Below are 12,164 nucleotides of genomic sequence, written 5' to 3'. Positions count from 1 at the left end.
ATAGCTACTCGCCAGCTAGTCCAGGTGGTGGGTTAGCTAGCTAGCTTCGTGCTACACCCGGCACAGCCGAATACAATACTAACCTACAATAATTACATACAACAACCCACGATAACAACCTACAATACCTAACTACAATCTAAATACATAGTTTAAGCCTTACTCGACAAAGCCCAAGCTATGTATAAAGCCAAGCTTACCCGACGACCTTACAGAAACATGATGTTAGCCTACAGAAACGTGTTAGCCTACAGAAACATGAATTTAGCCTACAGAGACATGAATTTAGCCTACAGAGACATTATGTTAGCTTACATAAACACAAAGTTAGCCTACAGAAACATGATGTTAGCTTACAGAAATGTGTTAGCCTACAGAAACATGATGTTAGCCTACAGAAACACGAAGTTAGCCTATAGAAACATGATGGAGCACATAGGAGCAGTTCTACACAACTGCTTCTACACAACTGACCATGGTGCAGTTCTACACAACTGCTTCTACACAACTGACCATGGTGCTTGCCTACGGAGCTGTGAGGGGAATGGCACCTCCGTACCTTCAGGCTCTGATCGTCCCTACACCCAAACGAGGGCATTGCGTTCATCCACCTCTGGCCTGCTGGCCCCCCTACCTCTGCGGAAGCACAGTTCCCGCTCAGGCCAGTCAAAACTGTTTGCTGCTCTGGCACTCCAATGGTGGAACAAGCTCCCTCACGACGCCAGGACGGCGGAGTCACTCACCACCTTCCGGAGACACTTGAAACCCCACCTCTTTAAGGAATACCTGGGATAGGATAAAGTAATCGTTCTACCCCCCCCAAAAAAAAATAATATTGTAAAGTGGTTATCCCTTTGGCTATAAGGTGAAGGCACCAATTTGTAAGTCGCTCTGGATAAGAGCGTCTGCTAAATGACGTAAATGTAATGTAAATGAGGAGCATGACAGTCACTGTTTTAATAGAACATCAGAGGGAGAAGACAATTTCCTTGACAATACTCAGTCAGTTCTGCTGATCCGTTCATTTCCAGGCCCATTCCTGACCCAGCAGTCTTCCGTCCTAACCTCTGCAGCTGGGAGAGTGTGTGGTCCATCACTCTAAAATAGCCGACTGCCAAAACAAGAAAATAAGCTAAAAATAACCATGGCAATGAGACAGAGTGGGCCGAGACCTCTGACAGGAATCGCAGTCAACAACAGTCTGTCAAAGGTAATGAAATTGTCAGCTCACAAAGGGCTTCCTACAGGGAAGCGGATCAGGAAGAGAAAAGGTGCTCAATATTGTCATTCGGTGCATGAGACTGAAAAAACACAAAACAGTGGGAGGCAGTCGAGGATGAATTTCTTCTTCAGGCAAACCCTGAAACTCTCTCACCTGTCTGTCTTTGTAGTCTTTGAAGACAGAAGGATTCAGCCATGGCCCAAACTCACCAGAAGCAGGCGTACGGAGTGAGTGGACCATTAATTATGTAACCGGGTGTAGAACTTTTTCCAGGGTTTACATTTAGCCTAGTTTTCCTAGTAGTTGATAGTAACCATGTTCATAGAAGTCAAAAAATGCTGTTGGTTGGTTGTTGTGGCAGTCCAAACTCAAAAGCCTGGAACAACTGTTCATCCAAGCTAGATCAAATCTAAGAGGCTTATGTGAGAATGTAAATACATCCCACACATACTGTACAACTAACACAAACAAACAACGCTTAGAATGTATTAGCTTAAGACAATAGTGTCAGCATGGAGCACTGTACATGGATTCTAGGAAGGGGATGTTACACTTAACTGATTTTAATCTTTTACTATAGTTCCTTCTTTGATCATTCTTAATGTTGCTTATTCTCAGCCTCTAGTCAAGTACAGAGGGCAGTTCCAGTATGTCTTCAGATCAGCATCTACCTTCTGCCATCCAGTGGCACAGTGCAGCATTACCACATCTCCCAAGTATAAAACAAACAGATTGTAAAAAAAAAGATAATGCATGTTTTTACAGTTTCTCAGTCGCGCGTACATGCAATTTTTGGAACATTGTCCACAAGACACATAACTCTGTGGCCTTCTGCAAAACAGAGAAAGCCAGTATGAAGGTTAGCGCTCAGGCTAGAATGAAAGTGCGCGGGAGAGAAAATATCTGTAGAGTTCAAAAAGTACACGCACTCAAAACCCAAGGAGGCCGAGATGCAAAAATAATATAATGAATTTAATACATGCTCAAAATTATACAAAAAGTGAAAGTGCCAGGTGCTAATAAAAAAGAAACAGAGCATACGTTTCGGCCTTATGCCTTCATCAGTCCTGTACAAACAAATAAAGAAGACACGCACTTAAAACACCTGCTGTGCTTAACAGGCGCACGCAGATAGTTAATTAGAGACTGGCGAATAGGGAGTCAATACATATTAACAAGGAATATATAGAAGAGTATCAAAAATTAACAATTCATATGTCACATATAATTGGGAAGAGACAACAGTCTAGGCTACATAGCAATATCAGAAGCCATTGATATGAAATACTCGAGTAGGCTAAAAAGCTCGGAGAGCGGCGGGGACTGCTAGTGCGTGTAGACAACACCACAAGAAACATACAAGGTCCAATTCCTCATTAAGCCCTTGGGGATGTAGAGTTTTTAAGTTGAAGATCCCCATCGGGTTTTGCACTGGAGAAGGCGCTCATCCGTATCGCGGCATCTGCGGCTTGAAAGAACACGGTCAATGGCACTGAACTTAAGATCAGTCACAGCATGATTAGCCTCATGAAAATGTCTGGCCACTGGTCATTTTAGGTCATTTCTTCGGGTGGCACTGCGATGCTCGTTGATGCGTAACCGTAGTTGTCTTTTGCAAAACAGTAAATGCGTTTTCAAAATGTAGTTGCCTACTCAAAACATAAATACATTCATCAAAACTATATTATACAGTCAAAATTAATTGAAAGAACCAGAAAAAATGCAAACGCAACCGTTGTCTAAGTTTTTCTGTCTTTTAAAATCCAGTAGATCAATACTTTTTTGATGATGACTGAGGAGTAACTTAGAAGTAACGAACTGGGCACACCATGTCATTTCAACATGGATAATTGTGTAATACTTGGTTGTGACATTTATCAATGAGATTAGCCTACAACATACATTCGCCAACTCAAAAAGACAGCCACAAGTTAGTTGAATTTTTAATGTGTTATCACTATGCTTTTAACCATGTAAAAGCACAACCAAAATCCAATGGAAAAACATTGGGCTGGATTCAATCAGTATTATCACGGAAGATCGGTGTTAAAATGTAAAGGTAATTTCCGATTGAGCCCACATACAGTGCATTCGGAAAGTATTCAGACCCCTTGACTTTGTCAACTGAGGGACCTTACAGTATATAGACAGGTGTGTGCCTTTCCAAATCATGTCCAATCAATTGAATTTACCACAAGTGGACTCCAATCAAGTTGTAGAAACATCTCAAGGATGATCAATGGGAACAGGATGCACCTGAGCTCAATTTAGAGTCGCATAGTAAAGAGTCTGAATACATATGTAAATATGATATTTCAGTTTGTTATTTGTAATAAATGAGCAAATTTAAAAAAAGAAGGAATAAATAAAAATAAAACTGTTTTTGCTTTGTCATTATGGGGTATTGTGTGTAGATTGATGAGGGTGAAAAAACTATTTGATCCATTTTAGAATAAGGCTGTAACCTAACAAAATGTGGAAAAAGTCAAGGGGTCTGAATACTTTCCGAATGCACTGTATGCAGCGTTCTGAATGCAGTCTCTGCAAACTCAGTAACATTGTCTTTAAATTTCAATCGAGCTATAATGCGGATCTTCTGCGATACTTCTGCGATACGGATTGAATCCAGCCCAATGTCAGATTTTTTTGTGAAAATATGTTATCACTGTGCTTCATCTAATAGCACAACCAAATGACCTGGATTGCAGTTGAGATTACATTAAAAGTAAAAGTACATGGTGCAAGTGATCAATGGTGTTCGAGATTCTGTGCCGATTATTACAGCAATTGTGAAGAACTCTACAGAACTGCGATGACCTATGCATGCTATCTTGAACATGCACGCTTTACTGTATATGATTACTGTAACCTCATAATGTTGCCATGGATGTGTTACTCATTTTAAGGTTGAGTGTAACATTAGTTTGTAAGATAGCCTTAACTTAAGGCTATTTACTGTATTACAAAGTAACATTGAATTGCATTTGGTTGACAATGCAATCAAATATCAACATTTAAAGGAGATGTATCTACTGCTTGGATATTTCCATCTGAGCCACTGGCTTAATCTCATTCTATTTTATTTTTTTGGGTTGAGTTGAAGACGAGAATCCAACATATAATTTGTTAACTTGTCAACAACTTAATAGGCTATTTATTGTATTTCAAAAGTGATATTGAATTGTGTTTGGTTGTCAACCAAATATCAACATTTGAAGGAGATTTATTTTCTACTTCGATAGTTCCATCTGTGCCACTGACTTAGTCTGGCTTTAATTCCAATTTGTCAACAAATTAATAATTGATATGTTGGATTCACGTCGCCATCTCAACCAAAAATCTAAGTTAAAGAACAGAACCAAATCAAATCAACCTTGAAATGCACTTTAAATAAAGTTGGATTTGATTTAGTCCTTCAAATGTAGATATTTGTTTGCCTTGACAACCAAACACAATTCAATATCACTAAATATCATTACACTTTCAATCAACCAGAGCTTGAAACCCTAGGCCTATTGTATTGTCAATTTTTTGTTGAATTCTGGGTTGAATTGAAACAATAGCTGTTGATGACTTTGCAAATGCTACAGACGGGTTAGCTGACAACATTGTGAAAACTATGCACGCAATTAAATGGGGCAGAAGGTCGTGTGTTGTTGTGATTCTGGATGGCTAGATAGCTAGCAACAATGACAAGAAGCTGTCATGTGGGAAATCATAGGTGGCTTGTTTCAGCTAGTTATCTTGTTCTTGATACCATGTCTTGTTTTGAAGTGTTTTGACTGATGTCGTCTATGCTAATATGGCTAACATTCGCTAGCTAGCTAACCAACAACTGTAACAATGTATGTGAGAGACAACAAGTGCTCATTGTGCAAATGTATTTATGATTTTAATAAACATTGGAGACAAAATATAGTTTACATGCAGTCAACAATCTAAGCCAACCCTGTCTGTTTTGCCCCATAGTTGCCCACGCGTAGGTTTTGTTGCCTAAATACCATCATTCATGATATATAAGTGACAAAGTATAGTCACATTTAATCTGCTCTGTTAAAGGGTCAATCAGTAGTTGCTACATACATTTTTTAACTTAGAAATGATGATGATGATGATGATGATGATAATGACATGTACCCATTGATTCTTGAGGAATATTATTTGAGAGTGGTTACATTTCTCCAGCCCCATCCCCCCACTTTATACCGAAACAGTGGTGGGGAGTAAGCTTTGTTATTGCCCCTTTAAACCTACCCTTTGGAATGACTTCGATAGCAACAGTGAATCTATTTAGTTTTTAGGCGGAGACCTCTCAACAATCATTCTCACGATAGCACATTCGTAATAGTGGCTACAACATTGACGATCTGAAGTTGTTTTAAAGGTACAAATTCTACATATTTTATACAAGGTTTGTCTATGTTGAAATTTGGCTACCATATTGACATAATCCTGTGGTTGAAATTTCACAATCAAAACAACAGTTTACATTAAATACTTATTTCAAATCCAATGTATTGTCCACGTAGATTCCACGTCACAATACGTTGACAAATTACGTTGAACCAACATTGTATAAGGGATCGGGGTTTGGCTGGGTCTAGACAGAGTCTGACACTCCCCCGATCTACAGAGAGGGGGAGTCATCAGACTCGATCTGTTTCACCTGAGTTCTGAGCACACCTGTCAGTAATTAGAGTTAGGATATAAGGTGTGCTCAGAAGTTCAGTCGGTGCGAGGTATTGTTCCATCGTGACTTGCTAAGCGTTTTGTTCAGAGAGAGAGAGAGAGAGAGAGAGAGAGAGAGAGAGAGAGAGAGAGAGAGAGAGAGAGAGAGAGAGAGAGAGAGAGAGAGAGAGAGAGAGAGAGAGAGAGAGAGAGAGAGAGAGAGAGAGAGAGAGAGAGAGAGAGAGAGAGAGAGAGAGAGAGAGAGAGAGAGAGAGAGAGAGAGAGAGAGAGAGAGAGAGAGAGAGAGAGAGAGAGAGAGAGAGAGAGAGAGAGAGAGAGAGGGTTTGTTATTTTGATTACCAGTGTATCAGACCTGTGCTTCGTTGTTTGACTCCCCGAATTGCTTAATCCTCTGCTTGTTTCTCCCAGTGATTACCGTACTCTGATCCTGTGCCCGTGCCCTCGACTACAACTACGCCCGCTCCCTTTGTACCTCTGCCTGTCTCTGCCTTGCCCGGTTTTGACCACAGTTCGCCCGACCACGATTAAGCAATTCCCTTGTCTGAACTTTAATAAAACATCGCAATTCTGCGATTGGATCTTACCACTCTGTCCGAGTATTCATTACAGAATACCTCGCCTCAACCATGGATCCAGCGGAATTACAGAGGCGATGGGAGATACAGGAGAAACGGATGGATGAACTCCTGCAGCTACTCAACGCTGGTGCGGCTGAAGGCACCACCCCGAGCACCGTCAGTCCTCGTCATGCACCTCCGATTTCTCTACCGACAAAGTACGACGGGGAACCTGGCAAATGTCAGGGGTTTCTACTCCAGACGTCCCTGTTTCCCGATGACCGTAGCAGGGTGGATTTCATGATTTCTCTGCTAACGGGAAGAGCACTGGATTGGGCTACTGCGCTGTGGGCAGCTGAGGTCCCCGAGTTGAATGCGGAAGTTCAGTTTAAGAAACTGTTCCGAGAGGTGTTCGACCACCCAGTATCTGGGCGTAGTGTGGGAGACCAACTATGCGAACTTCCGCAGGGCCGTCGCACAGTAGCCGACTACGCATTAGAGTTCCGTACAATAGCAGCCGGTAGCGGATGGAGCGAGACTGCTTTGCTCACCGTTTTCCGAAGAGGGCTGCGCAAAGAAGTGCAGACTGAGTTGGCTTGTCGGGGAGATGTCACTGCGCTGCATGAGTTTATCAACATAGCCATCTCTATTGATAATTTGTTAGTGCAACACAAGGTATCCGCAGTCCGGGAGCCCTCGGTCACTGGTCCTAAGCAATCGACAGAGCGGAGGAGAGAATCTGAGGAGGAACCCATGCAACTGGGACGGTCACCCTTACAAAAGCTCGGTGAGACAACAACGTCGGCAAGACGGACTATGCCTGTACTGTGGTCAGTCGGGTCATTTCATTCGTCAATGTCCGGTACGACCAAACCGTACCCCAGAATATCGCCTCGGAACTGCCAAACCGGTGAGTGAGACTCAAGTTTTCAACATTACATCTAAACAAATGTATGTGCCAGTTACCTTATCTGTCGGAGAGAGAGTGCGCAGGTTGGAAGGTCTTATTGATTCCGGGGCGGCTGCCAGTTTTATGGATGTGGGCCTCGCTGAGGAATTGGGAATACAACTTATCCCAATTCAACCACCCCTGCGAGTCAACGCGCTAGATGGTGAGCCCATGGGCACTGGGTTCATTACGCACCGTACAGAGGTAATAAAGTTACAAGTGGGCTCCATGCACCATGAGAACATCATTCTGTTCGTCATCTCCGCTCCACGGGAGCCGCTAGTTCTCGGCCACCCCTGGCTCGTCACCCATGATCCGGTCATCTCCTGGAAATCTGGTACTATCACTGCTTGGAGTGAGGTATGTAGGGCGGAGTGCCTTAATTTACCTTGCAAAACGTCTACTGTGGAGGATGCGCAGGGTGCGGTGTCTACTGTCGTTCCAACAGAATACCAGGATTACGCGCAGGTGTTCTCCAAGGAGAGGGCTACCGTGTTACCACCTCATCGGGCCTGGGACTGCGCAATTGATCTGCTATCCGGGGCTACACCTCCTCGCGGAAGAATCTATCCTTTGTCACAGCCGGAACGAGAATCTATGAGCAAGTATATTGATGAGGCGCTACAGCAAGGGGCCATTCGCCCATCTACGTCTCCTGCCGCATCCAGTTTTTTTCTTCGTTAAGAAAAGGGATGGCGGACTGCGTCCTTGTATAGACTATCGAGGTTTGAACGATATTACCATTAAAAATCGTTACCCTCTTCCTTTTATTCCGGCAGCCCTCGAGCAGGTGGGGCAGGCCTCAATCTACAGTAAACTGGACCTCAGGAGTGCGTACAATCTGGTGCGCATTAGAGAAGGGGATGAATGGAAGACCGCCTTCATCACACATCGAGGGCATTATGAATATTGTGTCATGCCCTATGGACTTACCAACGCGCCCTCAGTGTTTCAGGCGTTCATGAATGACATTTTCAGGGACTTGATTGATCGCTTTGTTATAGTGTACATTGATGACATTCTAATCTACTCTAACTCTCTGAGTGAACATGTGTCCCATGTACGACAGGTTCTGGACCGACTCCGACAACACTCTCTGTTCGTGAAGGCAGAAAAGAGTGAATTCCATGTCACTACGATTTCCTTCCTTGGGGCCATACTCACTCCCGAAGGGGTAAAACTGGATGAATCCAAGGTGCAAGCGGTACGAGACTGGCCTCAACCCCAGACGGTGAAAGAGCTCCAGAGATTCTTAGGGTTTGCCAATTACTATAGACGGTTCGTGCGTAATTTCAGCACAACCGCAGCTCCCCTGTCGGCGATGACCAGCTACAAGGGTCGCGGTCTGAACTGGACAGAGGGGGCAGTGCGTGCTTTTGAGACTTTGAAACAACGCTTTACCACCGTTCCCATTTTATGTCAGCCGGATCCTACCTTGCCGTTTATCGTGGAGGTGGACGCCTCGGAGGTTGGAGTTGGAGCCGTGCTATCCCAGCGCCAAGGTGAGCCGCCTAAATCACGACCCTGTGCGTTCTTTTCTAAGAAACTGAATTCGGCCGAGCAGAACTACGACGTGGGAAATCGTGAATTACTGGCGGTGAAGTTAGCACTGGAGGAGTGGAGACATTGGCTGGAGGGAGCAGATCATCCTTTCCAAGTGCTCACGGACCACCGCAACCTGGAGTATCTTCACAGTGCTAAACGACTGAACTCCAGACAGGCAAGGTGGTCTCTATTCTTCAACCGTTTCCGATTCACGGTCTCTTATATCCCCGGGTCCAAGAATGGCAAGGCGGACGCGCTTTCCCGACGGTTCGAGCGCGCGGAAAGACCCGTGGAACCAGAACCTATCCTCCCCATGAGTTGCCGTGCTGGTCCTGTGAGGTGGGCTATCGATGACACTATTCAGGAGAGCCTACAAGCGGAACCAGCCCCTCCAGAAACCCCGGTGTCAAAGGTGTTTGTACCAGCTCTGCTTCGACCTCAACTGTTGGAATGGTGCCACACGTCGCTGGGATCTGGTCATCCCGAATCACTCGAACTACACGACTCATCAGCCGAAAATACTGGTGGGATTCCCTAACAGATGACGTCAGAGACTATGTCTTATCCTGTCCAGTATGTGCTCAATCCAAGGCACCTCGTGCACTACCGGAGGGTAAGCTGATGCCATTGCCAACTCCTCAACGACCCTGGTCTCACATTGCAATGGACTTTGTTACAGATCTACCAGAATCAGAGGGCCATACTGTAATTCTCGTGGTCATCGACCGATTCTCCAAGATGTGCCGGTTAGTACCCATGACCCGTTTGCCTAACGCCACTCAGATGGCTGAGACTGTGTTTAACCAGGTGTTCCGGCAGTTTGGAGTTCCGGAGGATATTGTGTCAGACCGAGGACCCCAGTTTGTATCCCGGGTATGGAAGGCCTTCTGCGAACGCTTGGGCATCTCGGTGAGCCTAACCTCCGGATATCATCCCCAGGCCAATGGGCAGACAGAGCGGCTCAACCAAGAAATTGGGAAATATCTACGGCAACAATGTTCGCGGCAGCCGCAAGAGTGGAGCCGATTCCTTCCTTGGGTAGAGTATGCTCAGAACTCCCTCATTCACACCTCCCTACGTCTAACGCCCTTCCAGTGTGTTCTAGGGTATCAACCACCCCTGTTCCCGTGGGATACCGAACCAGGGATGGTACCGGCTGTAGATGAGTGGTTCCGTCGGAGTGCGCAGGTCTGGGAGACGGCCCATCAACATCTCAGTCAGGCCTCACAACAGCAAAAGACCTACGCCGACCGACGCCGGAGACCTACTCCCACTTATCAACCCGGGCAACGAGTGTGGCTGTCTACCCGGGACCTGCGTCTCCGACGGAGCTGCAAGAAGCTCCAACCCAGGTACATCGGGCCTTTCAAGGTACTGAGACGTATTAACCCTGTCACCTACCGTCTGTTACTCCCTCGACACTACAGGATAGCCCCTACGTTCCACGTCTCTCTGTTGAAACCTGTCCACTATAGCCCGATGTACCCCCCAATCGCTCAACAACCTACTACACCACCTTTGGAGGATGAACAGGACACCACCTATACAGTCCACGAGATACTGGATTCAAGACGGAGACGAGGGGGCATCGAATATCTCGTGGACTGGGAGGGATATGGACCTGAGGAACGGTCCTGGATCCCTGCTAAAGACATACTGGATTCCGCTCTCAAGGCCACTTTCCACGCTGAACACCCAGATCATCCAGGACCCCGACCCAGAGGAAGACCACCCGGTAGAGGAAGAAGGCCGTCAGGAGCCGGCCCTGGGGAGGGGGATACTATAAGGGATCGGGGTTTGGCTGGGTCTAGACAGAGTCTGACACTCCCCCGATCTACAGAGAGGGGGAGTCATCAGACTCGATCTGTTTCACCTGAGTTCTGAGCACACCTGTCAGTAATTAGAGTTAGGATATAAGGTGTGCTCAGAAGTTCAGTCGGTGCGAGGTATTGTTCCATCGTGACTTGCTAAGCGTTTTGTTCAGAGAGAGAGAGAGAGAGAGAGAGTTTGTTATTTTGATTACCAGTGTATCAGACCTGTGCTTCGTTGTTTGACTCCCCGAATTGCTTAATCCTCTGCTTGTTTCTCCCAGTGATTACCGTACTCTGATCCTGTGCCCGTGCCCTCGACTACGACTACGCCCGCTCCCTTTGTACCTCTGCCTGTCTCTGCCTTGCCCGGTTTTGACCACAGCTCGCCCGACCACGATTAAGCAATTCCCTTGTCTGTACTTTAATAAAACATCGCAATTCTGCGATTGGATCTTACCACTCTGTCCGAGTATTCATTACACATTGATTCAAAAAGTTTTCTGCCCAGTGGGATCCCAACTTCATTCTGAGTATTTCTGCATGTCCGCAATATTGTAAAAAATCATAACAATTAGACAGTCCCATTGCCTTGATCTTTCCCAATTCAAAAATCGCTTACTGATCTTAAACTAGTGCTTGGTTTCTTTTATAGAAATATATCCTTCCTCTCTTTTGAAAGTAGGAAGAAGATTGTTTAAGCAATGCTTCTCCCAGTACTTGATTATGGTGATAGAGTATAATCTACACGCACATGGCAGCCTCTGTTTTAAAACCTTTAAATTCAGTCTATCACTCAGCACTGCATTTTATCACTGAGGAAATTGTTCCTACACATCACTGCATTTTGTATAGTTCTGTTGGCTGGGAGTCTTTAACTATCAGGAGGGTCCAGCATTGGCTACGTTTTGTATATAAAGCGGTTCTACCTCACCTCACATATTAATTGGAGATCCAGCCATTTTCAGACCCGCTCTCTGGACTAACTGGTTCTGGAGGTTCCGCGGGTCTCTACTGAGCTGGGGAAAAATGCTTTTAATTGTTATGCCCCCAGCTCATGGAATAGCCTTCAGGCCACCTTGAGGTTAGACTCGCTGGTCTCCATTGCACAGTTTAGATTAAGTTTAAGGAAGTTAATATGTGAGAGTTGTGTTTGTTTTGATTAATCTAGTTGTTTTGATGAATCTTGTTGTGTTTTATTGTGTTGTATTGATATTGTTATTTTACTTTATGTTGTATTTAAATCATTTTATTGTGTATGTTCATGTTCACAGGGCTCCCTTTTAAATTAGACCCTGGTCTCAATAGTGACCCACCCTGTATAAATAAAAGTTTAATAATATATATATATATATATATATATATATGTCACACCCTGATCTGTTTCACCTGTC

Source organism: Coregonus clupeaformis, chromosome 19 (assembly GCF_020615455.1).
Source record: "Coregonus clupeaformis isolate EN_2021a chromosome 19, ASM2061545v1, whole genome shotgun sequence".
Classification (NCBI taxonomy): domain Eukaryota; kingdom Metazoa; phylum Chordata; class Actinopteri; order Salmoniformes; family Salmonidae; genus Coregonus; species Coregonus clupeaformis.
This window is presented reverse-complemented; position numbering follows the sequence as displayed.